General features: G+C 41.6%; 1 long non-coding RNA gene across 2 annotated transcripts in view; it reads right to left on the bottom strand.

Moving 5' to 3' along the window:
• The window catches only part of LOC124997507, an 85,285-nt gene extending 83,242 nt beyond the window's left edge, over positions 1-2,043 (bottom strand). The window contains exons 1-2 of one of the 2 annotated variants that reach the window (XR_007110977.1): positions 2,002-2,030; positions 86-178 (exon numbers count right to left, since the gene is read on the bottom strand). This is a non-coding gene — a long non-coding RNA (uncharacterized LOC124997507). Of the gene's footprint in view, positions 1-85; positions 179-2,001 lie in introns of both variants that reach the window. The other variant, XR_007110978.1, reaches the window with a different exon arrangement.
• Between the last annotated feature and the right edge of the window lie 14,380 nt (positions 2,044-16,423).

The raw sequence follows: 16,423 nt of genomic DNA on the forward strand, positions 1-16,423 counted from the left end.
TCAAACGCCTCGAGTGAGCTGTACAGAATTGGACCATAACTTAAAACTCCCAATAAGTATGTTAGCACAAGCAGCAGATGCTTACCTTAATGAAGTAAATCAGTGATCATCACAGTGGTTGCAGGGGGCACCTTTTAAAAAGATGGTCGGCCATGATTTCAAGACCAGGACGTCAAACCTGCACACACAGATCATGTATGAACACTTAATTGTAACCTAGTATGGTTTAATTCTATAAAGCAACATGTAATGTTATCTTCGTCTGCAGCGAGACAAGAGTAATTAACACACACACAGACACACAATTAACTGCTACACAGAACAACTGAAATACACCAGCAGCTTTAGATCAGGGATTAGCAGCTAGCAGAGACAAGAACATAAAACACACACAGCTGACACCCAGTGAGGTACACTGCCATATGCTCGAGCACACAAAGAGAAACGGAACAGTTTCAAGAAGACAGTTACGGTACGTCTCACTGTCAGCTCCAAGATGCATGGACTGGAGGCCCCAGTTTGTTATAATAGAAGAGGAACAACCACAATGACAGGCTGGCAGTGTGTCAGAGTGTGCATCCCCCATGTATTGTTCACAATAAAGTCAAGTCTGAGAGAAGAAGCCCCTGCAATAAAAATGTCTTGGGTATTTCACGTCTACTCCACTTAAAAACAAAGTATCACAAATGCTATGGATTTAATGTTATCTAATAAAAAAAAGTGTCAAGACGTTACAAGGTATTAAAGCCATTCAATTCTGTGGCCTGATTTTATCAGTTTATGTTTTTATATTAATTTACCACATGATTAAACTGTAGATTTAGTCTCCGAGTCAGTATGCCACATCCATACAAAATTTTATACACAAAAAATGTTTAATAATGTTTGGGTCTGGCTGAACTAGAACGTGCTGATTTTAACAACAAGGTCCACCTATTAAAAATAAAATATTCATTCAAGTGCCACATAATGTTTGAACCAGGATTTATCCAAAACAGTATCCCGTTGTCTTTTATGGCGCGTAACCTGAACCCAAAACTAAAAAGTTAAAATTGATTGGTAGATCAGATGCACACCATCCCTATGCACATACTCTGTAAAAGGATACAAAGCAGTGAAGTAGAATAGAATCAATTCGGGCATTTTAATTACTTTTTAAGGAGAATTGGTGTTTATGACAGAAAATAACATTTCCAACTCAGTGCTCACAGACAGCCTATGGGCTGTTTGACAATCACAGGCAGTAATTGACAAAAACAATATCACGAGTTATGGCTTAGTACTGTTGTATTGAATCAACAACAAAGCTAATCCAAGGTCAATATTCAAAAATACAGCTGCGCCTCACGCCCTGCACTATTTTCCTATTTTGAGAGTTTTTCCTTTGCATATATATAGATAGATATACATATGTACGACATAGATATATAAACAAAGTCGTAACATTTAGTTATGTCATGATTTACACCTAATAATTTATCCGATATTCCCTGCTTAACATCCACTGATGAAAATAGACGATGACAAATAATTTTGATCACAAATACATTTTTATATAGAAAGCGACTGTGACACATGGCCACTAAATGTCACTGTTAACAGGTTAACGCTGGTAACAGTCGAGATTTATTTTATTCAAACTGCGTCACAGTCAATATATTTTCATTGAGAGATACAACATTATTATACTAAAAGTAATCAAACGAATCGGACACCATGATACATATTTTCAGAGTAATTCAAAATATTTCGAAAAAAAAACAAAATAAACTCACCTGAAGCCATTTCACTGATTACACACAGCGCCACAAGTTAGTTAGCCGCAGTAAGGGAACTTATTAAACTATGTTACTTGACCGAATTTTAAACAAAAAAGCAAACGAAACCACCGATATCACTGCGCGCTCATTAAATCACAAACAGGATTTCACTTTTTTCATGAAAAAATACCAATAAAAACAATTTCGCAGTAACTGAATGAGCTTAAAACGACGAACGTACCTGTTTCTACGGGCGCGTCTCAGTTGCCGGCAGGGGGCGCGCCTAACTCAACCAAACTTCTTCTTCTTCTTCTCCTTCTTCTTCTTCTTCTTAGCGCTCATTGGCTTATACCATAAAGTCTATTGTAGATAGGCAACAAACTTGTACGTAGGCAGATTAATGTTTATTAAAGATATTTCTATACGGTTTTAATTGAAATAGGCTATTTGATAATATGAAATAAAAAAAATACACTCAAATAATTACTCATTTATCTAATAGTCACATTGTCAAAAAGTGATTGCATAGAAAAAAACAAATGAACAAGTAAGAAACTGATAGGTTTAGTTTTTTCTCTTCTTGTCCTGTGTTCAGACTCTCTAAAATAATATTTGTATAACAATAGTGATACAGTTTGAAAAATGACCTTATTTTGTATCTGAGAGCATCACTGATACTTATCAGATTATTTCAGCTCTTCGTGGAAACTATGTTCACTCAGTATTGAAACCCAAGATTCCATTTTTAAGATATTTTTTTCTTTTTGAATAGCTGCATCATCCATCAAAAGACATGTTAAAGATAAATTTAAAATCACTTTCTGCACACTTTACCGGTTTTGAATATACAAACAGAATTTGAAATAGCATACCATGGGTTCCAGTAAGTTTTGGTTGCATAGTGAATTGGTCCACGGTGGTCCACTATGGGGTGATTCAGTGACACGGAAGAAATTAAAACTACATTTTCATTCCTGCAGGTAAGTACTCCAGAAAAAAGTTTCATTTGCTGGAAAACACACTGTAAAACCCTGCAAACAAATTTAATTTTCAGCAAGACAAATGCCCATGCCAAGGCCCAGCAGGGCTGAAAGCCAGACGCAATTCTTGATCTTTAAAAAACCTAAAATATTCAGCAACGAAACCAAGCTTAGTCACAAATCCTTAAACTGTCCTGTCACTGCTGTTCTTGTAGTAATAGCTCAGAGAGAGACTTAACACACCTCCCACGTCAACATATTTTTAAGGACAGAGTTGACCAGCCCTAATCTGATTCACTCTCAGGTGGTCCTCCAGCCAAGCCCTGTCTCCAGTAATGGCATCTGTGGTCCATGTGGATGTCAAACTCCTATCTCTTCTTCTCATGCCTCAGGCTCTTGTTTGTTTTCAAGTTGGCGCTGAGACAAACTAGGGCTGTAATGGCACAGGGATGAGGCTTTTATGTATTCTGCGCTGCTCTCTGAGACCTGCAGAATTGATGGGAGGGCTGGCTGATTGCGGCGCAGATGATAAATGATTCTACACATGCAGATAAAATATGACCAGCAATTTGCTATCTCCAAAATATCCACAGCCACACACAGCACCGGGCCGAGAGCTGCTGGAGCCATTTAAGAACCGTAGCTATTTTTGGAGTTTCTGCGGAAATAAAACTATTATCATTGATTACCTATTTCAGCCAAACAGTTTAGTATTTCTCCAGTTACATTTATTCCAAAGAAAAAACTTTCCGTCCCAAGAAAGGAGATTATTGCTTGTGTACAAAGAGTGCAATGTGTGCGTTTCTTCACTATCTCTTTATGCTGCCATGTGTCTGCCTTTAACCAAAGTGTTTTCACCACTAAATTCTATTTTAAGTTTAGAGCATAGGTCTTCAACCGGGGGTCCGCAGCCCCTAGGGGGTCCACAGAGTTACTGCAGAGGGAGTTCAAAATTTTTGGTTGATTGGACATTTTTCATATATTTTTTAGTTTCCAGTACACAGTTTAGCATATAAATAGCACTAGGCCAAGTTCAATGTAGAACACATATAGTAGGCAGGGGTTCCTAATTAATCTCTCCATCAGTTTTGGGGTTCTTGGCCTGAAAAACATTGAAGACCCCTGGTTTAGAGCATTCATGGTGCCTGGATGACGAGTTTCCAATCACTGTGGTGTACAGTGAACTTTCATCCGCCAGAAAATTCATTCCTTCTGCTTATACCAACAAATCATTGTTTTGTTTTGACAACTTCAATGAAATCTCCTTACACGGCCTTGTAGAATTGGTATAGACATTCACGGCCCCCAGAAGATAAGTTGTAATCCTCAGACTTAAATGTTTTTGAATTTCAGAGCTAGCATCTTAGTAGATGTGTGTATCTGAAAAGTTTTAAGTGGAAAATACTATGGTGTTGTGCATCAGAAGTATGACAAATGCACGTTCACAACACGTCCACACATTTTATATGTGTATAAATCACAGCTGAGAGACACCAGGGTACTTGTAGACTGCAGCTGCATCAATTGGGTCAGTATCTGAGGGATAGATGGGAACTATTCAATATGCTGCCATCAAAACTGTTGCTGAAAGGACTGCGAAGTGAAATCATGAAGAAGCTGCAGTAGCAGTTGTAATACATTTCTTGTGTAACTGTCCGTCCACTGAGTTTCGATGCGGCCTGTAAGGAATTCCTGCGCTAAATGTTCTGTGTAGTTCCATCACAGCATTGCTCACTTTTCTCTGCAGCTCCGTATTATAGAGAAACATAATTTGTAATTGGACAAAGACAGATTAACACCACAGGCACTAATAAGTGTGAGAACTGACTCTCAACTGAATAAACTAATTTCTGGAGCCCCAAAGCTAATCTCCACAGGAAAATATATACGAACTCTTTCACCGCACCCACTGACCATATCAATCTAATATAATTTTCACACAGTAATTAATGACTAATTCCGCGATCTCCATGCTTTGTAATGTGACAAATTCCTCCCTACTCCTCTCTTCTCTTTGAAATGTATAAATTCACCGAAGGTGGCCGTAAAAAGATGAGCCACACGAGACAAATCATTTCTCAATATTACCGCATAAATACCGGACAAGATTGTATCTAGCGCCAGGGAATAGTTTATGAATACGATTTCACTCTTGATTCCCTCAGCATATTGAAAATATTAAAATTAGATCGGTACATCTGAGCTGCTGATGTGCATTTGTAGTCGGCAGAAATGTAGAGCGGACAGTTGCATGATTTGCCAGAGGACAGGAATCAGGAAGTTATCATCTTTCTGCAGCCATGATAGAACACTGGGGAGAAAGGGAGAATAGGGCGTTTTGGAAAATATAACATTTTAAAGGCTAAACACTCTGACAACCTCCCGCAAAAGTGGCCACAGATGATGATAGGGCGCCATGCTGATGAGAGTTCCTGTTTCATTCAGAGAAAGGCCAGGGCCTGAGCGTATTTATACTCTGCACGTTAATTAAGAATGCCCTCCACAGTAGTGAGCGGGACTCCACGCTTGCGCTGTTACACTCCATGACTGAGTGGCGGGGCAGAGGGGTCGAAATGGAAAGGGGCCTTGCTGTGACAGATCCAGAAATATGGTAACACAGAAATAGAGCTGCCAAAAGCGCGCGTACGATCACTGCAGCCCCAGAGGTTTCAGATAGTGTCGCATGGAAAAATGAACCCGGCATCGATACACAGTATATCATCGACACAGCACTTTTAGGGGTTTATTTTGTCCGCGAGTTTAGGGTAATGCTGCAAAGATTTGGGAGGATCAAAAACAAACAATGTCAAAGTTGGAGCTCAAGTTAATCCATTTACTGGAAACATTGTGGAGTGTTTCTCTGGATATCGTTCATACAGTGTATCTGAAAGAAAGACTTCTTCTGTACCCTTCACAGTTTTCCTCCCAGACCCCTGCGCTTAACCCACTGACAATGTGTTAGTGATGTGTTTAATCAAACCACCTGGATGGGTGAGAGCTGGCAGTCAGCCAGACTTCTTTCAGTGTCTCTCTCACACACACACACACTGACCCACGAGGCCCTCCTCATTAACTCAGTCATGATGTGTGGACCTGAGCTGACCGGGCCGGGCAGCTTTCTGCAGAGACTGAGGTCTGCTGCCTGTTTGATGAATCCTTGAACTCCCCTTCCACTGCAGGGCTGACAGCTCTGAGGATGGAAACACAATGCCACAGGGGAGAGGGCGATGGACAAAATATTTTAAAACCTTTATCTAACCAAATCACATTTGCATAAGCAGCAACGCTGAGAAGTTGAACGCGTCACCTTTGAAAGATATCTGGTAACCAGCAGCTGGGTTCGTTTTCAAAGCATAGTGATGCAACTGAGCTTCGGAAAGTTGATGTTGCGTGACAGGCATTAAGTATAAGTAAGAAACTCCTGGTGACAAGCCCAGAGGGACCAATGACAATAAGACCTTACTCAGAAATGTCATGATAATAAGAATATTTGGGCATTGAGAGAAGAAGATCAATCGGGAGTCTGGTCTTACATGACCCCAAAAACAACAAGGCAAAAATAAGGAAGGAGGAGATGTGGTGGAACACGCATGTAGACTTTTTATTAATTATTTTTTTGACGGGGGTTGACAAATTCTGACAGGCTTCAGGGGAGGGGAGGAGTACAGAGTTGAATGTCTGGTGTCAGCGTAGTTTTGATGAATGGACTGGATCCATTGAATGGATGTTATTAACTGCACGAGGCCCAGGGGGAGAAAGACTGACATGGGGTCAGAGGCTGTTGCAGACGAGGCCAATGGAAAAATAATGCAGTACCAATAACCAATATATAGTACCAATATACCACTTCCAATAATAATTGGAATTAAACTTTTTCTATGGCTCCTGTGTATCTCTTTAGCTTGCGTTACTGTGCTGTGTTAAAACACATTCTTATTCCGCAGCAACATGTTGTGACTGAGCAAGGGAATTAAAGCAGGTTTGGATTTAGGGGATGGATCCATCAGCCCGGGGACATGGACTGAGCTGCAGCATTACGCTGTATATGTGGGCAGATGCCCTGGCATCTGGGTTCGGGGTTAGTGAGCAACCATCAGTGTGTCCTGGCGCCAAGCAAACGACAGGCTTTCGGTGCGGGCCAATACGCGGGGCCAGGAGACCTCAGCGGAGCAGATTGGTGGCCATGATGGAGCCTGATTTCCATCATCCATTATCCAAGGCCTGCAGATAAGTCGGGGTCCCACAGGGGGCCTTCCCCTGAACTGCACTCTGAGGAAAAGATGGCCGACCACATGTGAGCGTTCTGTGGTGCCAGGACAGCAGGGGAATGAGATGATGCAACAGAAAACATTCTGTAGTTAGTTGGGTTTAGATTATGTAACCTATGAGGAGGAAGCTGTGTTTCGTGGAATCGGTCATTAAGAGATTCACTGGTGTCCAGTGTGTTTATGGGGATGGTTTTGGTTTTCAAGAGCTAGCATGTTGCCAACGCCGTGAGTCATTTAAATGTGCTACTTGAATGTTCAGTGTTCAGATGATATAATATTCATACATGTGTCATACTGTTTGTCCTTCTACCTGAAGGTCTCGCCAGAAAGTGACAATAAATTATTTCATAATTTGTTTATTCCATATTAGGAACCTCATCACCACATTCAAATCGTATCTCAGATTCCATTTATGTATTTGAGTTGCTAATGCTTGTCCTTGTTTATTATGTATTATTCTTAGTTTTGTCTTAAACGTGTTGCATTTTAAAAAAAAAAAAACAACTTCCACCTTGGATACAAAGCTGCTATTGCTGACCTTTTTTTTTTTTGTGATGACATGCGACATGTGCACCCTGGAAAATGTGATCGCGCTCAGACCATATGGCCTTACTTCTGCACTCACCCTTTTAATCATTCACTTTCTCCGACCACATTTTGCCATCTGGCTCGGGCGTTCAGACCAGCGACCTGCTGTTCACAAGCACTTCTCCACACACCGAAGGAGGTGATGATACGTTCACGGCCATTCAAGTTAAAACGAGCGTGACTCTGTCAGACTATTTGATGCGCGACGCCCCGAAAACTGCTGCTTTAAAAGTTTTGCATTTTGCATTTTTTTGCGTGTGTGAGCTTTTCTGACAGAAAACGAACAGTCACATCCTTAAGACGCCATGTTGTCCTCCTTCCCATTCAGCTTATTGACCTTTTTGACAGTGATGAGCCTCTACGCCATTAATTACGCCGCAGTTTGATCATTTAACACAAAAGGCAATGAATCGAGACTGTTTAGAAACACAATTGATTCAATGACCTCTGCTGCTTCTCCTCCCTCCTCCTTTAAGCCATATTATTCATGCCTCTAACGTCATGCCACTTATCTGCTCTGCAGCACACGAGCGCCAGTTCAAATTAATATGTGTTCACGTCAGTTGTGTCCTATAAGGCCTTGTACTTTCCTCTTCACCGGACCCGATGCAAACATGTAAAAAAGGCAGGTAAATTACCTTCCGTTATGGACTTAAATGAAGTCTGATAGCGAACCTTTTATAAGCACTCGCCAGCTGCCGTCGGCACCACCGTCCTCATGAGCCTTACCTTCGTCCACAGAGCGGCCCCGTAACTGAATTCTCGGGACATCCACGCTTTGAATAAATCGCCTCACACTCCATAAATTTTTCCCAGATGCTAAGAGCCACTTTGAGAATAGGGTGGGGGGTTGCGACGGTGGGGTGCTGGAGAGATGAAAGTGCGGATGAGAATAAGAAGGAGATAGAGTTCAACGGCTGAAACAGAAGAGGGGAATAGAAATCGACTAAAGGGAGTCGTGCTAGAAGGGCTCCGCGGAGAAAAATCTGCTTTCCTAAGACCAGAAGAAAAAGTGGAAAATATTCACAACACAGTTGCCATTGATTGGAGGTTTTGCCTACAAATGGATGTTTAATGAGCGCTTTGTGCCGCCCATCATCTCCAAATTGAACTATTTCAAAACATCTCTGCTTGAGGTTACATGCAGACCGTACTCAGAGTCTATGCACCTCTGCCCATTTCTAACCAGAATAAGTTTTGGCTGCTGTTTTTAAGAGTCACTGCGGTTGTTCACTGGTATTTCTGAATTTTTCTCACAAGAAAAACTGAGACACTCTTATGCCACAGTTGTGGTGTCAACATTCTTAAAACTATAACACATTAGCTGATCAGAGTCGTGCCCTATCAGCCTCCAAAATGTCATATCAGTCGCTCCTCTCATCATGTGGTTAATCCTCTAGCGTTGCGTGTCTTAGGTTGCGGCTGACGCAAGGGCAATGGGAGTGTTTTAATGGGGGTCCACCCTTCCTCCTCCATTTCATTTCCCATGTCTATGAGGGTGACATGAAAGAAGGACAGACAGGATCATTACGGAGAGCGATTTCCACTCCGGTAATGAGACACAGCCAAGGTGAAGAAAAAAAAAAAAAAAACACGAGTGAATTCTCTTTTTCTTGTTCACCTTTTCAAAACCTCGCCGAGGCTGCGTTTGCATGCGCGCCGACGAGCCTGTGAGCAATCAAGATCAAATCAATACGAGATTAATGTCCCTTAAAGAAACTCCGGTGTCAACGTGTTTGTTCATTTAACCCCTCCCTCTGTTTTCTTTAACTCACTGGATCTATCTATCAATCAATGGACCAGGAGGGCTCAACGGTATGAGACACTTCCTCTATCTGAAAAAAAAATAATGACAAGGGCAATCCTGACATAAAAGGAGGTCAAACAAACAGCGCTAGTTTGATGCACAGACCGTCTTTATGAACCTTAGCTGGTAGGTGAAAGACGAGCACAAAATTTGAGTGAGATGACACACGGCGGCGGCTGCTTGCAGCTTCATGAAGGGATGTGTGTAGACTTTAAAAGACAGTTCCATTGTTGTGTGAACTTCTTGTCAGTGCCATTGGGGTTGGTATAAAAAACGTTTTCATTCAGCCCAGTGCTCCTCTGCTTGGTCCAAACATCCCTTTGCTCATCTTAAGCTTCCCTCTTGTCAATCCAAATGCCCAGGCGCCCTTCAAGAATGTGCAAAATAAACAGACCGGTGTTATAAACGCGTTCTCCAGATCTTTCATTGTCCCCCCTCCTTGCTAACACACTTCAGTCTGGTACTTTCAAATGGAGTTTTGTTCACTGTGTTCACAATAAGAGTACACAGGAATGTACTCCTCCTGTTTTCTGGAAACTTAGAGATCACACGTCGTGAAATTCTTAACAAACAATTACTTTACCATCACTGCTAAGTTAAGAGTTGTAATTTAGGTGCATGAAGATTTTCTTTGTAGTTTTATGATATGTCTGAAGAACATGTTGATATTCCCTACATTCTTTCGACATTTCACCATCCCATGAAGATTTTCCTTTGGTCAGTCAAGGACACCTCACAATCAACCCAGCGTCTCTTTGATCATCCAAGCGCCAAGTGTCGGCCCATATGAACACCCTCCTCATTTGGTATTAACAACCTTGAAATCTCCGAGGTTACAAATTGTGCCTTGATGGCTTCAGAAATGGTGGAAATCATGCATTTTCTGGTTGATTCAAAGTTAATGCACTGCAATTTTGTCACATACGGTAACATACTGTTGAGATTAAGTAGGGACCCACTACCTACTATATGTGTTCTATAATAATCTCAGCCTAGTGCTATTTATAAACATACATTATTATTATCATTTTGCATCTAATATTAAGCTATCCATTATCGCTTTACTAAAATATGGTGGATTCATATTAATGTGTATTAACCGAACTTTAAATTTGTAGGGGAAATTATAAAAATATACAAAAAAATGTCTAATCAACCAACGATTTTGCGACCCCCTGCATTAACTATGCGGACCCCCTAGGGGACCCTCTATTGAAGGCCTATTTCTTAGGATATTGTTGATTATCCTAACGACCTCAATGTTTCTTTATGCATTTGCACTTCCTACATTAAGTTAGCCACGTGTTAGCTTGCCTCAGTGGATCCTAGACACTGACTGTCACCCAACAGCGACGTTATCTCGACCAGCCACCAACTCTTAAGCACCAGTCATTTTGACACCCTGTGACGTAACCACATGCATGACGTCTCGGTTGACCCAACTGCTCGTGTAATTGGTGCAGATTCACATATGGTGCCCTTTTTTCTCAGTCCAAATGGGTCAATGCCCTTCCTGTCAGCCAAACTGCTCCTCAGTCTGATGTTGGTCCAAAAGTTCTCCTCAAGAAATATTAAATGACCTTGTGCTGAGTCCAGCTGCCGGGTTTGTTCATGTTCAGCCATCCAGTTCCGTGTGATTCACGTTCCCTTCCAGTCAACCCAGAAACGCCTGTTTAAATTTAGCGCAGGAACATATCAAGTAAATTTAAGTGTCCAAAATCTCTGAGCGCCCTTAGTGCTGATCTTAATCCCCCACTGACAAACCCATGTGCCTCTCTGTTCAGTCCAGATCCTCCTGTGATTGGCCGAATTGCCTGTCTAGTTAGTCCAAGTCTCCTACTGCGCTTTTTACCCTTGAAGTTGTTTCAGAAACACCTACTGTTGGCACAAGCAACCCCCTACTCAGTTTAAGTGCTTCTCTAGTAGCTTCAGCATTAGATGCCTCTTAGATGCAGACTCTGACTGCATGTTGTGTGAGCGTATTAGTTTGGGGCAACGCTTTTGTTTGCTCGGCAAATCTTCCCCTGATAAACAAGGCACACAGAACATCAGCGGATATCAATCATCTACTTCATATCAACATTATAAAGTACTCGCAACAACTCAAAAGTGTCCTCAAGGTCTGTAAATGTAGTTACAGTACTGGTGTCATAAAGCATATCCTCAGCTCCCTTTCCCTGCAGACAGCACCATCCATCAGTTCGGCTTGATCCACAAATTGTTTTCTTCTTCGCAGTTAATGAGCCCGCAGTCCGGCAACAAGGAATCGACTCATCCTGATACCCTCCTATGGATTTCACCATCGCACGCATTACAGATGGTTGACTCGTGATCATTTTTGTTATTGATTTTTTTTTTTTTTTTTTTTCACAAGGCCAAATGTGGCGGAGTCCAGACCCGGGAGAAATGATGACATAAATCTGCTGCAATGCATGCAGCACCCAGGAGGTTCAACAAGATGCAGTCTGTCCGCAACAAGAGCAAAGGCGAGAGATTAGGACCTCGAAGACCATCCTGAAACGTGGAGGTGGAGGTGATAAGAAATGAGGGTTACATTTAAAATAACTTTTTGGATCTTTTGACTTTAAACCCTTTAAATTAGACACACTGCTGGAAACTGTTTCGCAGCTTTCTTTGTAATTTATCTCGGCACTACTGTGCAGTGTTAAAGTAACGTTGGCAGGAAGTGGAACACCGTGCATCACATTGAAACACTTTGCAAAAAAAAAGGTGTACTGCTACTGCTGTTTGTCCTTTCAGCTTTCTGTAAGAACATAAATCTACTCCCCCGGCACATAGAACAGACAACAAGGGAAAAGAAGAACACAAAGGTAAACCAAAAAAAAAAAAAAAAAGCCACAAGAGCAGAAAAAAGGGGAAATGTAAGAAAAGACACCCACGCAACAAACTCCAGATGAATACAGCAATGTGAGAGGAGTTGACGCTTTACGGCCGCTCTTCTCTGAAGTGGAAATTTCCCCGGAGGAAATCAGTGAGAGAGTAGAAACCGTTTATGTGTTCAGCCCTCCCTATTGCAGAGAAATTATCCCGTACGAACACCCCCCCCCCCCCCCCCGCCCCCACCCCCATCCCCAAACGTCTCTGCCAGCCGAGCTACCCTGACCTTCACCACGCTCTACCTGTAAAGCCTTTCAATTTGCAGCCCATTCTGTGCTGGATATAACAGTGGAGCGAGCCCGAGCTGCAGAGAATAACATGTGCTGACATATCCGTGATATTCTGAAGAAAAACCAACTGGGGAAAAGAGAGGTGCCACCAGTGACATGTAGAAGTAAGAGAACATCTATGGCCACTTTTTTTTTTTTTCTACAGAGCACGTTAATTCATACAGTATATTTCTCAGTTTGCTTACTTAACACACAGGTGTTAAGGTAGGCCATATTAATTGGGATGAAAAATCACACTGATGGAGAGTTTATTAACACAAATATTCAAAATGTGCAAAAGACACAATATGCATAAAAAGGCTCCTCTACATCTAGCTAGCTGAAGTTTCTCCTTCTAAATTTTGACGTAGCAGTTTGTCCCGCAGTCATTGCAAATATCAGCTTATTTTTACGGCCGCACCTCATAAAATATGCCATAATTATGAAAAGCAATTTGATTTCACCGCAGAACACCAAATACATTTACCTTCTTCTAATATTATAGGATATTGCCCTATAAAGGCCCCATTTCAGTCTGCATTAAACTAAGGTTTTATGTGGTTTGGTTTAGTATTTGGGAACCTGAAATAACCAGCGTCAGCACTTGATAAAAACTTCTTTATCAGTCATCTTCTGCGCCAGTACACAAAGCTTAGCGCCCTGTGTTGACAAGTGAAACTTCAGTAATGGGTCTGGTTAGCAGAGAGTCACAGTGATGATCTGATAGGGGGAGGCAGTGCAGTCAGTGTTTCTGTTTACCTCTCGTGGCACTCGGCACACAGATAAGGCAAACAGACAGCTCAATGAGCAAAACAATAAGAGCTCAAACAACAATTTCCCTCAGCAGATCGAGGAGGCGGAGGCCGCGAGAGCCAGCGACACAGAGCCTCTAAGAGAAAGTCCAAGAGAAACAGGTGTTTAATCTCAATCTTGTGAGGCTGACACTTTAATAGATCTCCGGTGTGTGTTTGTGTGTGTCTGACAACGGCGGCTGAGTGTGTTCTGACCTGTGCACCTTCAGCCCCACCGGCCTCCCCTTCTACACGAATTTGTTTCCTCCTCGCTCGCCCTCTTGACTCTTTTCTTCTCAGATTTTATTTAATGCGTGTTATTTTTTTTTATTATTATTATTTTGCAGAGGAACGTGGAAACATTTCAAAGTCACCGGTGACAAGGTCAAGAGTCTCTGCACGTCACATCACAAGAGCACTTCGCTTCCAGGAAGCAAAAACGGAAAACTCACGAAAAACAACCGCGGCCCCTGCATATCTGCAATTATCTACAGTCTTCAAAGGCATTCCACAACTTTGACCAAAAGCTAATAAATAAATATTCGTAGCCGCGTGAACACTCAGGAGAGAATGTGTTTTCCATTAAAATGTCTTGACAAAAGTCTGTAGCATTCTAATTTACCTTTGTAAACCTTTGTTACCTTGTTATTGACATGATAAAGACACAAAATGTAACCCTGCAAGTCCAATGCAGGTACATTTGGTTTGTTTATTGGGGACATTAATTAATATGATTTCACAGTTTTGTCCATTTTTGGGGTTCCTAGTGAAACTTGCTTGCGGTATTTGAATTACAGTAACATTACGGTAATTATGATGCACCGTCTGTTGCAGGTTGGACAGCGACGCAAGGCTGTTGAGCCCCAGGAAAAGAGAGTTTTTTGGAGGAATTTGTCAGTAATAACAAAGTTAGTCATACCCTCGAGATGTCACGAAAGGCACAGCTTCCCAGTGTTCAGCCACACTTTGAATTTTGTCAACAGAGCAAACCATTGTGAGTTACGGTAATTCAAATACCGCATGTTTTAAGGTGACACCAGAGATACTTTCAGGCTTTAAAGGGTTAATAAGATTTGACCTGCAATTCTGGCCATATATCTAGAACAGAAAAAGAGTAAATTTATCATCGTTCTTCCTTCCAGCTCTATCAGTTTGTGAATTGAGGATTGAATGACGTAAATGCGTCAAAAATGCAACCCAGTGGCAGGTAAAGGCCTTAAATTCGGTCATAACAAGAGACGACTCCTCGTTCCCCCACACTCCTCGACAAAGCCTGGCTTCGCTGTTCATCAGAGTCCAAGATTCAGGAAAAATTTTTTGAATGGCCGCCAACGTCACACCATCTGTCTCCACCTGCCCACCGCTGCAGGTGCTGCATGAGGAATGAGGTCTGGCGCTCCAGCTCACCTGCAAGAATCACACGTGGGCCAAGAAACAAACGAATGATATTAAAGAATGGACGCGCCTTTGCATGTATTCCTTTGAACAGATGTTGTTAACCACAGACGTTTTCTCTCTTTTTTTTTTTTTTGCCTTGCCGAGCGTCTGTTTCTTGAAAACTGATTGCCCAGGGGAAACACACAAACACCAAACACAGCTGTTGCTTTAATTAAAACCTGAAAAGCAAGTCTTTGCACAAGCAGCATTCGCAAAAATGATTGGGAGTTACATTGAGTGATGTTCAGTGATGTAACCAAGCTACCACTAAACATGCTCCTTAATATTAATATACATATTGTGCTGTGCAGCTTTAATTTCACTACAGATGGCAAATTTTTAGTCATTTATAGCATTTAATGTTCTCCTGTTCAGATGGATAGTGGCAGCGTTCACACAGAGACTATTTCTTCAGTCTCATTAAAATCCTTCTGATCAGATTCCAGCTCAGCAGTTCACATGGTCGCTAAATAAAAAGTTGTGTTTACATGCCCCAAAACATCAGTCACAGTAGAACTTCTTTGACAAAGAGCTTCTGCCTAGCGAGGAGCATCCAATCTGACATAAATATAACAGGAGTTTTTTTTTTCTCCTCAACTTTATTTACTACACTGAATTCTTGGAAGAAGATAACCAAGATGGAGCCATATTTTCAACATCAACGCACCCCACATCAATTTTACAAAATGTGTCCTGAGCCAGATGCACCGGGGTGAGGGCAAAGGGACTCGGCAGTCAAATCTGCCAGAATGATGTCTTGTTTCACTTCACCTCAACATCAAGAAAATCTTTCTTTTGCGGCAACATAGACGCACCTGGAAAGCTGGAGTTGGCTTCGCACAGGCAAAGAAGGAGGAGAAAGTTTCGCAGGAAATTACTCTTGTTTATCCGGCCTTAAAAATAAAATCACATCATCATGGACCAGTTAGAAGAGCCTCGATACGCGGCTCCGCTTCCAATACCTCATTACTTCAGCCACTTTGACCGGAAACAAGAATCGGATCTCGGGCTTGTGTCGAGTTTGTTACGACACATCTGGAGCCCGGCATCAATCTTATCGACTCCAGGGTTTCTTTTACCCTCACTAGTTTGGTTTGGTAAAAGATGAGGAATCAACCAGAGCCTTCGTTCATAAGACAAAATACTTTAATAAGTCACTAATGTGGGATCTTGGCAGCGATTAAATCATCCCCACAACAAAAAGCAATGAAAAGTGTTAATTATGGCGTTTAAATACCACTTTGAGGATAGATAGATAGATACTTCCTGACTCACTCAGACAATTAACACCAGAGAGCCAACACTTCTGTTTGGCCTTGTGTTCATTCAAATTAGACTATAAATTAAATCTGTATGAGGCGGGAAAAAAAAGAAAGAAACCTGAGATTAGCGCACAGCATTAATAAGTTGAGTTTTTTTCCATCACTACACGTTCCAAGTGTAATTACGATGATGAATAAACATCGATGTGTCCCAGAATTACATTATTATCTGCCACGGTGAACGTTCATCATCGCACCAACGCAAACACTTAAACTGAACTTTAAGTGTTATATTAGGGATAAAAAGCAATGAAGTCATTGTCTTTTGTGCGTGTGCATGGAGGAATTTATCATATGAAATAT

Source organism: Mugil cephalus, chromosome 20, assembly GCF_022458985.1.
Source record: "Mugil cephalus isolate CIBA_MC_2020 chromosome 20, CIBA_Mcephalus_1.1, whole genome shotgun sequence".
In the NCBI taxonomy this organism is placed as follows: domain Eukaryota; kingdom Metazoa; phylum Chordata; class Actinopteri; order Mugiliformes; family Mugilidae; genus Mugil; species Mugil cephalus.